Source organism: Zosterops lateralis, assembly GCF_965231275.1.
Source record: "Zosterops lateralis genome assembly, chromosome: 5".
Lineage (NCBI taxonomy): Eukaryota > Metazoa > Chordata > Aves > Passeriformes > Zosteropidae > Zosterops > Zosterops lateralis.
The window spans coordinates 40,721,142-40,735,034 of NC_139766.1; the positions used below are offsets into that span (position 1 = coordinate 40,721,142).

At 38.1% G+C, this 13,893-nt stretch overlaps 1 protein-coding gene across 3 annotated transcripts in view; it reads left to right on the top strand.

Moving 5' to 3' along the window:
* The first annotated feature begins 913 nt into the window (after positions 1–913).
* The window catches only part of FSTL5 (follistatin like 5), a 269,454-nt gene continuing 256,474 nt past the window's right edge, over positions 914–13,893 (top strand). For 2 of the 3 annotated variants that reach the window (XM_083861256.1, XM_083861257.1), the window contains exon 1: positions 1,095–1,189. The gene's annotated coding sequence lies outside the window, so the exon portion shown is untranslated. Of the gene's footprint in view, positions 1,190–13,893 lie in introns of all 3 variants that reach the window. The other variant, XM_083861258.1, reaches the window with a different exon arrangement.

Consider the following 13,893-nt stretch of genomic DNA (forward strand, 5'->3'; position numbering starts at 1 on the left):
AGAGCTACTCTTTAAAAGTAGTGGAAAGGATAGTAAATTAATTTAAAAGCAATAAATCAGATAACTAAACCTGTTATCTCACAATAAAGCAGCTTCAAGTGAGACTTCAAAATAGCATTTCTCTGCTTGACTTCACATGAATATATCTTAAGTCTTTAGGTGATTAGTTTCAAGTTGGATTTTTTGTATTGATTGTTCCTGTTCATCCAAAGGTACCTCTTCTCCTGCTTATAAATGGAGCATGTAATTAACGTTGTTATCCCGAGGTGATTTTTCCCCCCTTATGTTTTGCATAACTTTGTAAGATCCCCGGCCACCTCCCAATGTTTCTAGCAAGGATTATCAGGGACCTCTACCTTGGCACTCAGGCACCTCACTGTGGTGTGGACGCTCGGGATTACCGACACAGGTGTGCAAAGCCTCCGGCACACTGGAGCTGTCACACATCCCGTTGATATATTAAAGCTTATGAGTCCTGCATGACACCCTCCCGGCTGAAACACGCCGGCACAGCAGCCCTCTGTGCTCCAAGGGGGAGTTCCTCTCTTTTACAGCAGTCACCCTCACAGAGTCACCTGCCCGGGCAAAGGGAGCGGGGCCAGGGCTCTGCGGAGGGGACCCCGAGGGGAGGATTCTGTGACCTCTGCTGGGCTGACAGCCCCCTGCGCGGGCAGGGAGCCCCTCCCGGAGCCGTTCCACCCCGCTGCCCCGTAGGAAACCGCAATAAACCAGAAGAGGGAGGCAAGTTTGGGAGGCCGCCCGGCGCTGGGGGCGGTGCGAGCGGGGCTGGGCTGGGCCGGGCTGGGCGGGAGCGCTGCTGTCCGCGCCGAGCCGAGCCGCGCCAAGCCGGGGGCTGAGCCCGCGCCTCCCCGCGGGCCTCGGGCCGCGGAGCCTCCTGCTCCTCCTGCTCCTCCTGCTCCAGCTCCTGCTCCAGCTCCTCCTGCTCCTGCTCCTCCTGCTCCTATTCTTGCCGGGAGCTGCGCGCACTTCACGCCGGACTAGTGGCTCGCTCCCTTCTCTCTCTCTCTCTCTCGCTCACCGGATCGCGGCGGAGCCGCTCCTGTGGCTTTGTTAAAGGCAGAAGTGTTCTTCTCTTGGCGATTTGCACCAGGACTCGTGGAGCTGGGGGTTTTGGGTTTTTTCCCCTCCCCCCCCCCCCCTTGTGGATTTTAGTGACTCTTTGGACAAGGTAAGAGGAAATCTTAATATATATCCTGGCAGATATATTTTTCACATAGATGTAGCGGGGTGCTGGAGGGGATGGAGGAGGTGGCAATTGATGGAGTAAAGTTGGAGGCTTGGTAGCCCTTGGTAGCCCTTGTGAGGGCAAGGCTTAGAAAAGGGGTGCAGCTTTCGGTGAAAAGGGAAACAAAAGATGAGTCTGAATGAAAAGTTCAATGCTTATTTTTATTGAAAACTGTCTCTCGGGGTAATATTTAGATGGTTGAAAATGTTTTATATTAAAAATCTTGAATATTATAAAAAGATGTCAAAAGACATTGGAGAGCCTTCTTTGTATAAAAATTGATTTGGAGGACTAGAGAAGCTCTGGTTGATTCTGTCTGGGGGAAGACAGGATGTGCGAGGTCATTCTGGCAAGTAGAGAGTAAAGAAGGAATTAAAGAGGATTTGAAAGCACAGCCGCATGTTGCTCTGTGTTCTGTGCGTGCCTGTGTCCGTGTGTGACAGAAGGACGGTGATACCCTGTTACTTGGCAAATTCAGCTCTGTTACACTGTCAGCTTGGGGAACAGCACCTTTATGAAAGGGATCATCGCCACCTCTGCCTCCAAGGTCAACGTGGGGGGGGGGATGTGTGTCTGTGAAAGTTGTGAATATTTTTGTCCTTTGATGCTGGCTGAACATCAGGCCTGCTTCCAGGCTGCAACTAGGTGTAAACGCCAATCTCGGATTTAATAATACCATATTATGTTGCGTTTATAGGACTGCTGTTGTCAGTAATTGAATAGAACTGAGAAGTGTGGGCAGATGTAATGTCTTTTTCTTTCAGCAGCGTTTAACATTTCGTGAGCTTGGTGCGGAGCTCTGCGCACAGAGGAGTTTGCTGCTGCCTCTGTGAGTTGTCAGAGTTGTGCACACGCCGAGCTCGGTGCTGCACAGGGATTTGTGCACACGCAGAGCTGAGCCCCACGCAGGGCTGTCTGCCTGAGATTAAGGCAGATTCCAGAGGGAATAAGCTGCTGCTGGCCAGTGCTACTGACATAACTGAACAGGATAAGCAGGCAAATGAGGTCCCCACCTTGTGCTTTTTAGGATTATGTAGCACTTCCTACTCTTTTGATTGTGATTTTTCTAAGGAACTGGGACCTAAACCACAAGTGTTACTCTACACAGTTGTCCTGCACAGGTGTTTGCAGTTGTAGTAGCTGTAAGCATAAAGTAACTTTTGTTGATGGAATGAAGCTGAGGAAAGGAGGCTGCTTCTTAGTATTGTAGCATTTTTTTACTCCTGCATAATTTCCTTAATGTTAACATGGGTTCTATTTTGCTCTATGTTTGTATCAGCTAGAGTTATAAAGATAACCATCAGGCAGCAGTACAGAGCTACAGATGGGTAAAGTTGAAAGCTAGAAAAATGAGGAGAAAGTAGTTCAGGGTGCCAAAACTTTCACTGCATTTGGGTAGAATTAAGAAATATGTTTTATTGTTCTCTCCCCCTTCTCCTCTCCCCAGTCATAAAATAGCTCTCTTCTTCCTCTCTCTATAGTAGGGAATGAAAGTTTGTTACATAGCACTTGCATTGGTTGCAAGCCTTCATTAACAGTCTATCCATCACCTAAGACAGCTTTTATCGTCTGTCATTGACATGAATATTGATTTGCTTTGAAATACTTTGATATAATTTTAAATTATGATTTTTAAGGTAGGGAGATTCAGGATGTTTACTTTTTGAAGTAGACATTAGAAAATTATTTTGAAAAAGTTGTTTTGAACCATGTGGTGCAGATGCTACAATAATACTGAGGGAAAAAAGACCCACAACATTATAACTCCAACCCACTAATTATATATCTAATTTTTTAATGTTTATACGGGGCCTGAATCTCCAAATCATTGTTCACTTGAGTGGTCTCTATTCATACACAGTCTTTTTCCAGTTAACAGGACTATCTCTGTCATTACATGATTAAAAGTCATTGACCTTTCTGAGAGCAGTCATTTTACCAGCATCAATCAGATGATAAACTTTGATACTAAGACATTAATTCTGTGCTTTTAGATTTATATCTGATTGTATTTTTAGGTAATATTTTGTCTTTGTTTGTATTGGGCTGATTTTTTTGATAAATCATGTTTGAAAAATGGGTATTTGAAATGATGCATATACTCCAAAGGAGGTAAAATGGAACTCCTATTTTTCAACAAAATGGTGTTCCAAATGTATGTATGCATGAAGTGTGGTCCATAGCCATTTTGGTCATTGATTCTAACTAGAAGAAGTCTGTCTGCAGTAGTAAACCTTGTTCAAGCACATTTGTAAACTTGTAAGCATATGGTTTTGTATCATACGCAGTTCCAAGTCCTTTATCAACAGCATGCAAAAGTTGTTAATCACTTGACCAACCAGCTGACTGAAGACCTAATGTGAAATCAGGGAGGGATTTTTGTTACAAAAACAGGATTTAGAGAAAATTTGGGTTTAAAGAGCTACTTTATGGACCCTTCTTAAGCTGACCAACACACAAAGGCATGTATATGAGGGCACATGCTTACAAATATTGAAAATATCAACACATGAACAACCCTGTCAGGGATCCAGAGCTTACTTTTTCCTGTGGATCACTTGGTTATTTCTTGGTTTAAGGCCTTTGACAGCATATGGTGATCAATAAAAGCCCAAATATTGTGGTTGCTCCATTCTAGATGTGTTCTAGATCTACCTAACCATGTCAGGTTTTCATTCTGTTTTTACTTGTTTCTGAGCTTTTCCAATAATCTTCCGTATTTGTCTAACAGCAATATCCAATCTTAGAATAAAAGGACTGTTATCATCACACAAATTATATATTTTAAAAATACCAAACTTTTATTTTTCTTAGAAAAATACACACTGTCCCACTCAGTGCCTTTCAATAACATTTCAGAAAATACAAATTTTCTGTCACTCTTCTGTTTTGGAGACTATAAAATAATATTAAAAACAAGGTGTTGCTCAGTTTTGTTAGTTTCAAATCTAAATATGGAGCTCCAATAGGAATAGTTCTGCCATTTAACAGATCTGAATTTGGCTTTAATATCTCAAAGCTAAGAGGTTAAATGAAGCTTAGGAAGTAATTTCTGAGTATTTTTCTCCAGATTGGCAAATATTATGGGATAATTGTGGACATTAAATATTGCAGGAGTGAATCACTGGCTCAAGGAGAAGCAATGACTCAAATGCTGCTCTTGACTTTGTTCTACAATTTTTCCAAATAAAAGCGGGACCATATTCATTAACCATCCAGTGTAGCTTGGTCTGTTTTGCTACATAATTTTAAAGTAAAGAGATTAGCAAGTTTGTTTGTAAATCTGTTTAATCCTGTTTTTTAGTTCAAGCTTGTTTGTTTGTTTGTTTGTTTACCTTCTGAAGTATAGGGAATAGCTGTCAGCAAATGAAAAGACTGGAAACTTCTTTGCATGTGGTATTATACATATTTAATACAGTTTTCTTTTCCATGTCTCTTGGTAGACAGAAAAGGCAAAGAACAATTTTGTATTATCAGAAGAGCAGCAAGTCAAATATTTTCTCTGTAGTAAAGAGACATTGAGAAACACTGAGTTGACCAAGAGCAGTGGTAGTCTAGCCCCTTTGAAAATAGTGCCGTGTGAAACTCCCACTAACACCTCCAATATCAAGGGTTACTACTGCCCAGGAAAAGTATTCAAGAGAAATCAAACTCACAGCTTTATTCTCTTCTATACTATTTTACAGGTTCTTTATTTAGGTTTTGGGTTGAGTAGCCTGTAGTTACAAAATTCTGGTAGGTTGTGTTACTTTCTAGCAGTTGCATTTATTAACAGTTGTGTCTTTATTTGGATGGCCCAATGCAGATGAAGGAATTTCTGCACAGTTACTGTGGCAAAAGAACTTTAAAAAGGCTCCTTAATTGCAGGTATCTCTTGTTTCCTCTATGCCATTGTTACTTCTGTTTGTGTTGGCTAAATATATTGGCCAAGAGAGGTTGCTGTGGCTTAGCCAGGTGTGATTTCTTACCAAGTGGGGATGAGAATGACTGGAAATATGTATTTGTTATCTATTTTTAGCTTTATTTGATAGCAATGTTTATACAGGTATTTACACTTACTATCCTAGAAATGATCAGAGTAAGTCTATTCAATTAATTACTCTTTATACCATAGATTATGTAAAATTAGTGGTGAATGATTTGGCTGCATTGCTGAGTTGTGCAAGTCTTAAGAAAATAAGTAGTTCTAAATAGTTAAATGAGGGGAGAGTTGCAATGCTTGTGCTGATTGCTTGAAGTAGGTTGAAGTTCACAGTCTATTTGCATGTGAATTAACTGAGGTTGGTGTCCAGCAGTGCTTTTCAGAGCAGACTTCAGACTTTTTTTGTGTAATAACGCACTTGAAAATGTTAGATGGAAAATGAAGGATATTTAAAATACTTCTTTCTTTTCCTGACAGAGAGAGCTTTCTTCTCATTTTATTCCAATCGAGGCTTATTGTAATCTGAAATATTTTTACCATTGAATAGGCAGTCTTGTGGTAAAAGCCACTATCATTTTCACATCAGCATATTAAAAACTTTCTGCAAGTAATTTTAGTTCCTTCATAAGGAATTTCCTAATATCTACAAAAAGAAACAAAGTAATCTGAAAGCAGCTCATAACTTTAATCAGATAACAATCTATTCATTACTAAAAATACTCTTTTATTAAGTGATAGGAACTTCTAGATTATTACTTTACTTACTTTTCTTTCCATTAGGAAATAAAATATTTTAGAGGTTTTTTTGCATTGTAACTCTGAACTGTCTGTATTTTTATTATTATAGCAGAACTTAATCTTCCTAAATAATATGTAAATCATTAATCACATTTAGATAAATCAACGAGCAATTAAAAAAAAAAAAAGGTAGAAAATTCTTATATGATGAATAGTAAAAATAAACTTTGTTTTCAGAGAGCTTGCAGGTTATGATTTGTTTCAAAGTTCAGCATTCCAAGTTCTATTTCCTTTATGTATTTTCCTTCGTAAACTTTACTTAAAACACCACTATAACTAATAATATATATTGTTTATGGGTTTTATTAAATTTTTTTGTAAATGATTGCTGGGAAAGAAAAATCAAAGCAATTTCACAGAATTCTGGTAGATCAATGGAAATCTTGATTCATATGGAAAAGCAGTCAAAAGAATAAATGCAACCTTTCATTCTGTTACAGAGTTAATATAGTGCACTAATGTTACAGTTATTTATGTAATTGAGCATTGTACTTGATGACAATCATGGCCTTCCACTGACAACAAGAAACATGCAAGGTTCAAACACATTTAGTATATACACAGAAAAGACTGTTATCTGCTTTCTGAGGACAAACTGTAGTGCAATGGAAAGCTAAATGCGCATGAATTACCAAGTCACAAATACCTGTGATTTAGAGTTGCAGTAATCCAAATTTTTATTCATAGAGCAGAAAATAACCTATTGTGCCTAAGCAAAAGGAGAGATGAACCTTGTTAATTTTGAAAATGCTTTTGCATATATATTTTAAGAGAAAGAGAATTATTTTGTCACATTTTGGAGAGGCTTTTGTTCCTTCTGCAACATCATTCATAGAAGTGTCTAATTTTTCTCACCTAAGAGTCTGTTTTGAGTCTTAAATAAACAAAAAGCAGAAGCTTTTATAAGATGTGACATTTATACAACATCTTGGTTAACTATTCACCTTTTATGAGTGATTTGAGACCTAAAAGAAATCTGAGTCCAGATACCTTTGTTAAAGAAAGATTTTCTCAGTGTTTTACAGATATTCCTCAGGTCTGAGAAATGAATGCTCAGAAAATTCTCTGAAAGACAGTATAATTTCCAAACATCTGCACAGTTATCTCTGCAGTATTCATAAGAGTGCAAAATCTGATGTTATCAAGGAAGGCATGTTTTGGATTAGAAAGGACCTTAGAGATCATCTCATTCCAACCCCCTCCCATGGGAAAGGAAAGCTTCTTCTAGGCTGAGGTGGAAGTCCATCCAGTCCATCCAGTCTGGTCTTGAACACTTCCAGGGCTTGGGCAAGCTGTGTGTCAACACCCTCATAATAAAACATTTCCTCCTAATATATAATCTAAAACTACTCTCAGTTTAAAGTTGTTCTCCTTCATCCTATCACTAAGTGCCCTTGTAAAACGTATCCCTTCATCTTTTGCATAGGGCCCCTTTGGGTACTGGAAAGGCCTCAATGTGGTCTGTCTGAGACCGTCTCTTCCCCAGCCTGAAAAACCCCAAATCTCTGAGCCTGGAGAAGTGCTTCACAGGAGAGGTGCTCCAGCCCTCTGGTTATCTTGGTGGCCCTCCTCTGGGCTCACTCCAACAGGGCCATGTCCTTATGCTGGGATTCTCAGAGCTGGATGCAGTACTCCAGGTAGGGTCTCACAGGAACAGAATGGAGGGGGAGCATCAGCACCCTTGACCTTCTGTCCACAATTCCTTTGCTGCAGCCCCAGATTTTCTGTGCTGCAAGTGCACATTGCTGAGTCGTGTTGAACTTCTTGTCAACCAACACCCCCAAGTCCTTCTCACTGGGGATGCCCTCAATCTGTTTTCCACCTAACCTTTATTTGTACTTGGGATTGCCACGATCCAAATGAAGGACCTAGCACTTGGCCTTGTTGAACTTGAAGAGTTTTTCACAGTCCCACCTCACAAGCTTGTCCAGGTCCCTCTGGATGGCATCCTTCCCTTCTAGCCTGTTGACTGGACCATGCAGCTTGGAGTCATTGGACAACTTCCTGATGATGCACTCAATTGCACTGTCCATGTCACTGACAAAGATGTTAAGTCGTGCCAGTCCCAATACCAACCCCTGAGGAATGCCATTTGTCACTGACTTCACTTGGATATTGAGCCATTGACCACAGCACTGAGAGTCTGACCATCCAACCAATTCCCTCACACACTGAGTGGTCAGTACATCAACTCTATGTCTCTCTAGTTTAGGAAAAAAGGTTAAATTAAATTTAAATTAAATTTAGGGTTTTTTTTTTTTTAAGTAGCATCTTATTTTGACAGTGAACCCTTCTTTTCTCTTTGCTCTGTTTCAAGATGGAAACATAAGTTAATCACATCATAAGTTTTTGCAGTGGAAAGGCCACAGAGAAAGGCGAGAGAAGCCCTTTATGGCAGTGCTTTGGGTTTGTCCTTGTCAAGTGGAATTAAGTTGCACGGATCCTCCCTCTCCTTGCAACCGCCAAGGTTAGACATAACCTCAGCTCAGTGAGAAATTGATGGTTTTAATCTTGAGGGCTGATTTTTAAGTTGAAATACAGTTCATCACGGTGCTGCTCTTCCATATTATCAAGTAGTTTGACAGAGAGAAATTTCTTATTTAAAATAAACTACAAGACACAGCACCAGGTTATGATAGTTTGAAGACTGATTAGATTTTTCATTTATTTCCTATGCCTTTTAAGGTAAGTGAATCTTAGGTAGTATAGTGGAGAGTTAAAATATTTTTTTTTAAATTGCTGGTCTTCTATATGTTATGTTTCTATCTTTCATTTATACTACCTTTATATTCTCAAGTAACTCAGAATTACAGTGCTAATTAGTACTATGGTAGTATTTCGACACAAAAAAATTATTTCTTCTTTAGATTTTTTTGGTATTTGTTGAAGGCTGATTTTGATAGAGAGTAATATTCTGTAAAATATTTTCTAGATCTAGATGCATGGGCTGATTTAGTTCTTTCCTTAGGGCACTGAAAGAAAAAATATAATTAACATCACTCCTGAGACTTAACTTTTGTATAATGTTAATTATTTTTTGAACTGAAGACAGTTTTTCTAGTCAATTTAAACTGTGTTCCTTAACTATAGTTGCATTTTAGTCTACTGTCTAATAATAGACTGATTCTCTTATTTTATATGTGGAGAATTTTTCTCACAGAAATATTTGAACAGTCTACATTTGTATGTTCTTGGCACAGTCAGCAGGGTGGGGGAAGGTTTTCTGCACCTTGAAGGTTGCATTTGGAACATTAGTAGAGTGCTTCAAGGACCAGATCTTAAAATTGGTGTCCCCAAAAGACCAAAAATCTAATATTTTAATATATTCATGTCCTTTATATCTTTTGGTGTGATAGTCACATTCATCTACTGCTCTAGGCTCTCTGTATAAGTAAACTTTTTAAAGGGCCTGATATGCTTGTCTTTGTAAAAATATACATGTATACACAGAAATCATTAATAAATCTATACTGAAAATTTGATTTATACTTCCAAAGTCTCAGAAATCCATATAAAAAAATAGCACTCTCCCCCGTTATCGTGGTTTCTCAGATAGAACAGCTCTGACCTTAATAAAGACATTTAAATGAAAGTTTGTGATATAATTTGCTGGCTCTAATGATTGAGAGTGCGTTTATTAATTTATGTACCGCATCTGACTCCTTGATGAACAGTGTGAAGTATTATGGCTAATAATTTCAGTTTTATCATTCTCTGCTTGCCTTTTGGGAGACAAAGATCCAACTTTAGTGAGTTAGTCTTGCATTTTTCTTTAAGCTGGGCATGTTTCTGGAGTTGTGAGTAAGTGGTGAAAGAAAGCCTAAAGAGCTGATCACAAGGCTCTCAGTGGTTAAAAAAATAAGCAAACAGTTTTGTGCCTTTGTTATTTTTTCTAATGAAGAAAGTGAACAAAGGATGGTATGCATGAATGGAAATTCTGGACATTTGTATTGTCTCAGTATCAAGTGTTGAGTATTAAATATTTGCCATTAAGAAAAATGCCTTCACTGAAAGGGTGGCCAGGCATGGGAACAAGCTGCCGAGGGAAATGATTGAGAAACGTGGATGTGTCACTTGAGGTCAGTGATCGCTGGTGAACACGGTGGTGCTGGACTAAGGGTTGGACTCGATGATCTTAGAGGTTTTTTCCAATGATTAATGATTCTGTTCAGCTGGGACTCTTCCAAAAAGAGCTATGAAAAGAGTTGTGATGTTATAGATAAGCATTGCAAAAACGATTAATAATTGTTGGTGTTTTTTTCAATATTCAGAGTAAGGACTTATTTTAAACTTCCAATACATCTGAGATCCTTAACATCTCAGATTATAATTCTGATTTTCAACATCAACTTTCTTATTCCGGCATGTAACAGCATGTTGCACGATTCAACCATGAGACCCACTTTGGTGTTTTAAAGAAAGGAGAATATTTGGTAATTTGAGGGATTTTAAAACACCAATTAACTATTTCTCTCTAGATCTGGATTTCTGATGTTACCATTGGTAGAGTCAACTGATTTATGAGCCACAACACATTTGAGGGATCAAGAAGGAGTACCATTTGTTGCAAAGAGTTTATTGCTGTCATTCTAATCAGTCAATATTTAATAAAAAGTGTCTTATCAGCACTTTGTTCTGTGTTTAGACTAGGTTTGTAAACCAATAATTGCTTTGAATTTTTCATTGCTTTTGACTAGTGTCTGAGGGATCTGTTCTTTTACAATCCCATAATAACTGCCTTGGAATTATTTGTGTGTGACAGAAATAATGAATGAGTAATTTTCTTCTATTTCTGATATTTAGGTCCATTGGTAATTATATACTTCATTTTTCCTGTGTTATCTTTTACATTTGGTTTACCTTATCTATTTTTGACAGTAATTTATTTCACAAAAGGTGTTTTGGCTTCAGAAAGCCATGATTTTATGTTAAAAATTGTGTATTTAATTGTCTATAACAATTTTTAACTGTTCATCATGTAGCCTTTGCATGGAATACAATATCTCAACTGTAAGGCTTCACAAATTAAAACACCTCTGTAAGGAACTTAAATCGAGGCACAAGGAAGTAGAGAAGTGCTTCTGAAAAGAGTCAGACTGCTTTAAAATGAGTATGCTCTGTGTGTGAAAGTTCAACTGATTTGCAAAGGTACAAGGCCTAAAAGCAAAGCTTCAGAGTTGAAATTTCCTTACTGAAAAGGCTACATCTAGGCAAAAATATTATTCTGAAGTTTGTTAATAAGTACAAGTGGAGGACAAACAATCCAGACAAAGACTTTTCCATAGTAAATATTTTTACAGTTTAGTGATACTTCAGAGAAAGCTCAGGTGGGGGGGAGGGGAGGAGAGCTGAGAGTGGGGGGACAGCTGGTATTATCATTGTGTGGAAATATCATATTTGAGTTTTTGAATATGAAAAAGTACCTTTTAAGAAGTGTTGCTCATAAATTTCTAATTTAGGACATTTCTGAGTTTATCCAGTCTCTCAAAACTATCAAGACATGGAGTACAGAAAATAGAAGGTTATGCTTTAAAGGAGCTGAACAGTATGAACAGGAGTTGAATCCTGCTACTCCTTTTGGCTTGTACCAATACACATCCACACCCAGAAAAAGACACATAACTGCTCACAAGTGAAGGTCTGAATTTAGCAGATCTGGGCTTTAACAGAGTAGAAAGTGAGAGGTAAGTGAAATAAAAATCGTAGTAATTGTACATACAAATTACCAAAAACTTTAGGGTGTGTGTGCTGTTAAGTATTCTTACAGGGAAGGACTTTATGGACTGAGAAATACTTTTTCTATTGCTCCACGTTAGGATTTTTTTCTCTTCAGCAGGAATTAAATTGTAGTTGAAGATATTTAAGCAGAGGGCAGAAGTCTTAGTCATATTTCACTAGAGAAACTCTTGTTTGCTGGATATCACAGCATCTGCTGGGAGTGAAAACATTAATGAAATAATCCTAAACCAAAGAATGTGACTCTTAACCCATCAAAAGAGAATGAAATTCTTTGTATATTTAAGGAAAGTAGCTACTCCCCTTAATGGAGAAGAAGAAAATCTTCAATAACTAAACCTGTGACTTTGTAGCTACTTTTCTTTCTTTCAGTTTCTAGTGGAAAAAAAAAATTAATAGTGCAATTACTAGTGGAAAAAAAAGAAGAAAAAAAAGCTTTTCTGTGCTCCCAGACTGAAAAGTGGCATGGTTACATTTACATTAATATTATCATAGCAAGTTTTCATCAGTGAAAATATGAGGATGAACCAGATACCATATGTGCAACTCCACACTTAATTACTAGATGAACACTTCTGTAATGAAGATTATGGCATTGTTTTGAAATTTGCATCCTCCTTTTTATCCTTGCATGCATGTTATTTCTGGATCTCTGCAAGAAATATTATAAAATATCATAAAATTAGAGCCAATGAGCAAATCTAACAACAGAAAACTATTAATAGTAAAAAAAAATTACTAAAGAAGAGTTGTAAATTTCTGGATGTTCGTGAAGGGCTGTTATGACCAGAAAATCACCTTAAAAACTAGAATGCTGCTCTAGGATGGGTATTTATAATAGATAAAATGGTAGATAATTGAGAGTCACAATAGCAAAAAATCTTCCATTTTGCTGTGGTCTTGGTCATGTTTATTGTGACAATAGTGTAAGAGAGATACTGGTATACTAAGCTTGCTTAAACAGCCTGTCAGTTATATTTTAAATAAGTTGATTTAAAGTTTATTGTGTTCACGTTGATGTAACTGGGCAAGTAAAGCTATGATCAGAGAATGAGGTGTGCGATTTCACTTTGTGGCTAAATAGATTAATAGTATTAATTAAACTGTGTTGTGGTCGCTGCTATCCCTCACATCCTATTACACCTCTTGATCAGTCTTTCCATCTACTGGCCAGTGGTGTTGATGGATTGTTGAGTGGTGAGCTGGATTATGGAGTTGATCTGACTAGAAATTAACCTTTTCCTGCACTGCTCGCCGCCATTCCATCAGTTGGAATATCATGGCCAAAGATCAGTTTCAGCTCTCATGAAACAAGACAGCTTCCTTCAAAAGTTTGTAAAATGATTTGATTGAACCAGTGTGTTACTGTAGATGTAGAGTATAACAGTAATTGTCTGGGATAAAACTTGGACAAAGCAGCACAGTCTTGTGACTTTAGACACTGAACTGCAGGTAACTACTCTCTTCCCCTTGCATCCCAAGACATAGCTTTGAAGTTTTCCCTCAGAGCTTCTAGTGGGATACTTTATCCCTATAGTGTTATCTCACATGAGGAAGGATAGCCTTATGGGAATGCTAACCTAGAAAGAGATTGATGTAAAGCAAGCTGTGTTTATATGCAGTATCCTTCCAGACATGTTTCTGATATCCCATTATGGTAAAAAAACCCAAAACAAACAAACAAAAAACCAAACCCAAAACCAACCAAAAAACCCTGCCTTTTGCAGTGTTGTAAATGGTTCTTCTTTAAATATTCCCTTTCCAGTTTTATATCTCTATTGAGTTTTAACAGTAGCCAAATCTGGGGCAAAGCAAAAAGCTGAATCTGGGCTATCCTTCATGGGTGATGTTCAAGTAAGTCAAGTGACTTTGGAAATAAGGGATACTTTTTGATACTTTTAATGCCACCTACTCTTTTTTTCTTTCCCTCAGTATGTATTGTGTGTTATATGGTTCACTCAGAACTGTAGGGAGCTTCAAGGCTGTGGTATTATTAAGGAACATGAATAGGGAGTACATAGCAGGACCTTACAAGCTGGATCTTGGGTTGTTGGTGGGGCTGGCTTTAAGTATAGGAGGCTTCCCAAGGCAGCCAGCTTTGAGAGAGCACAGCAATGGCTCTGCTTTTGTTTTGTTTTCCAGGTGTTCAACATGGAAATTGCAGCCACTGGTTGCAGTGTCAGCACTGAGT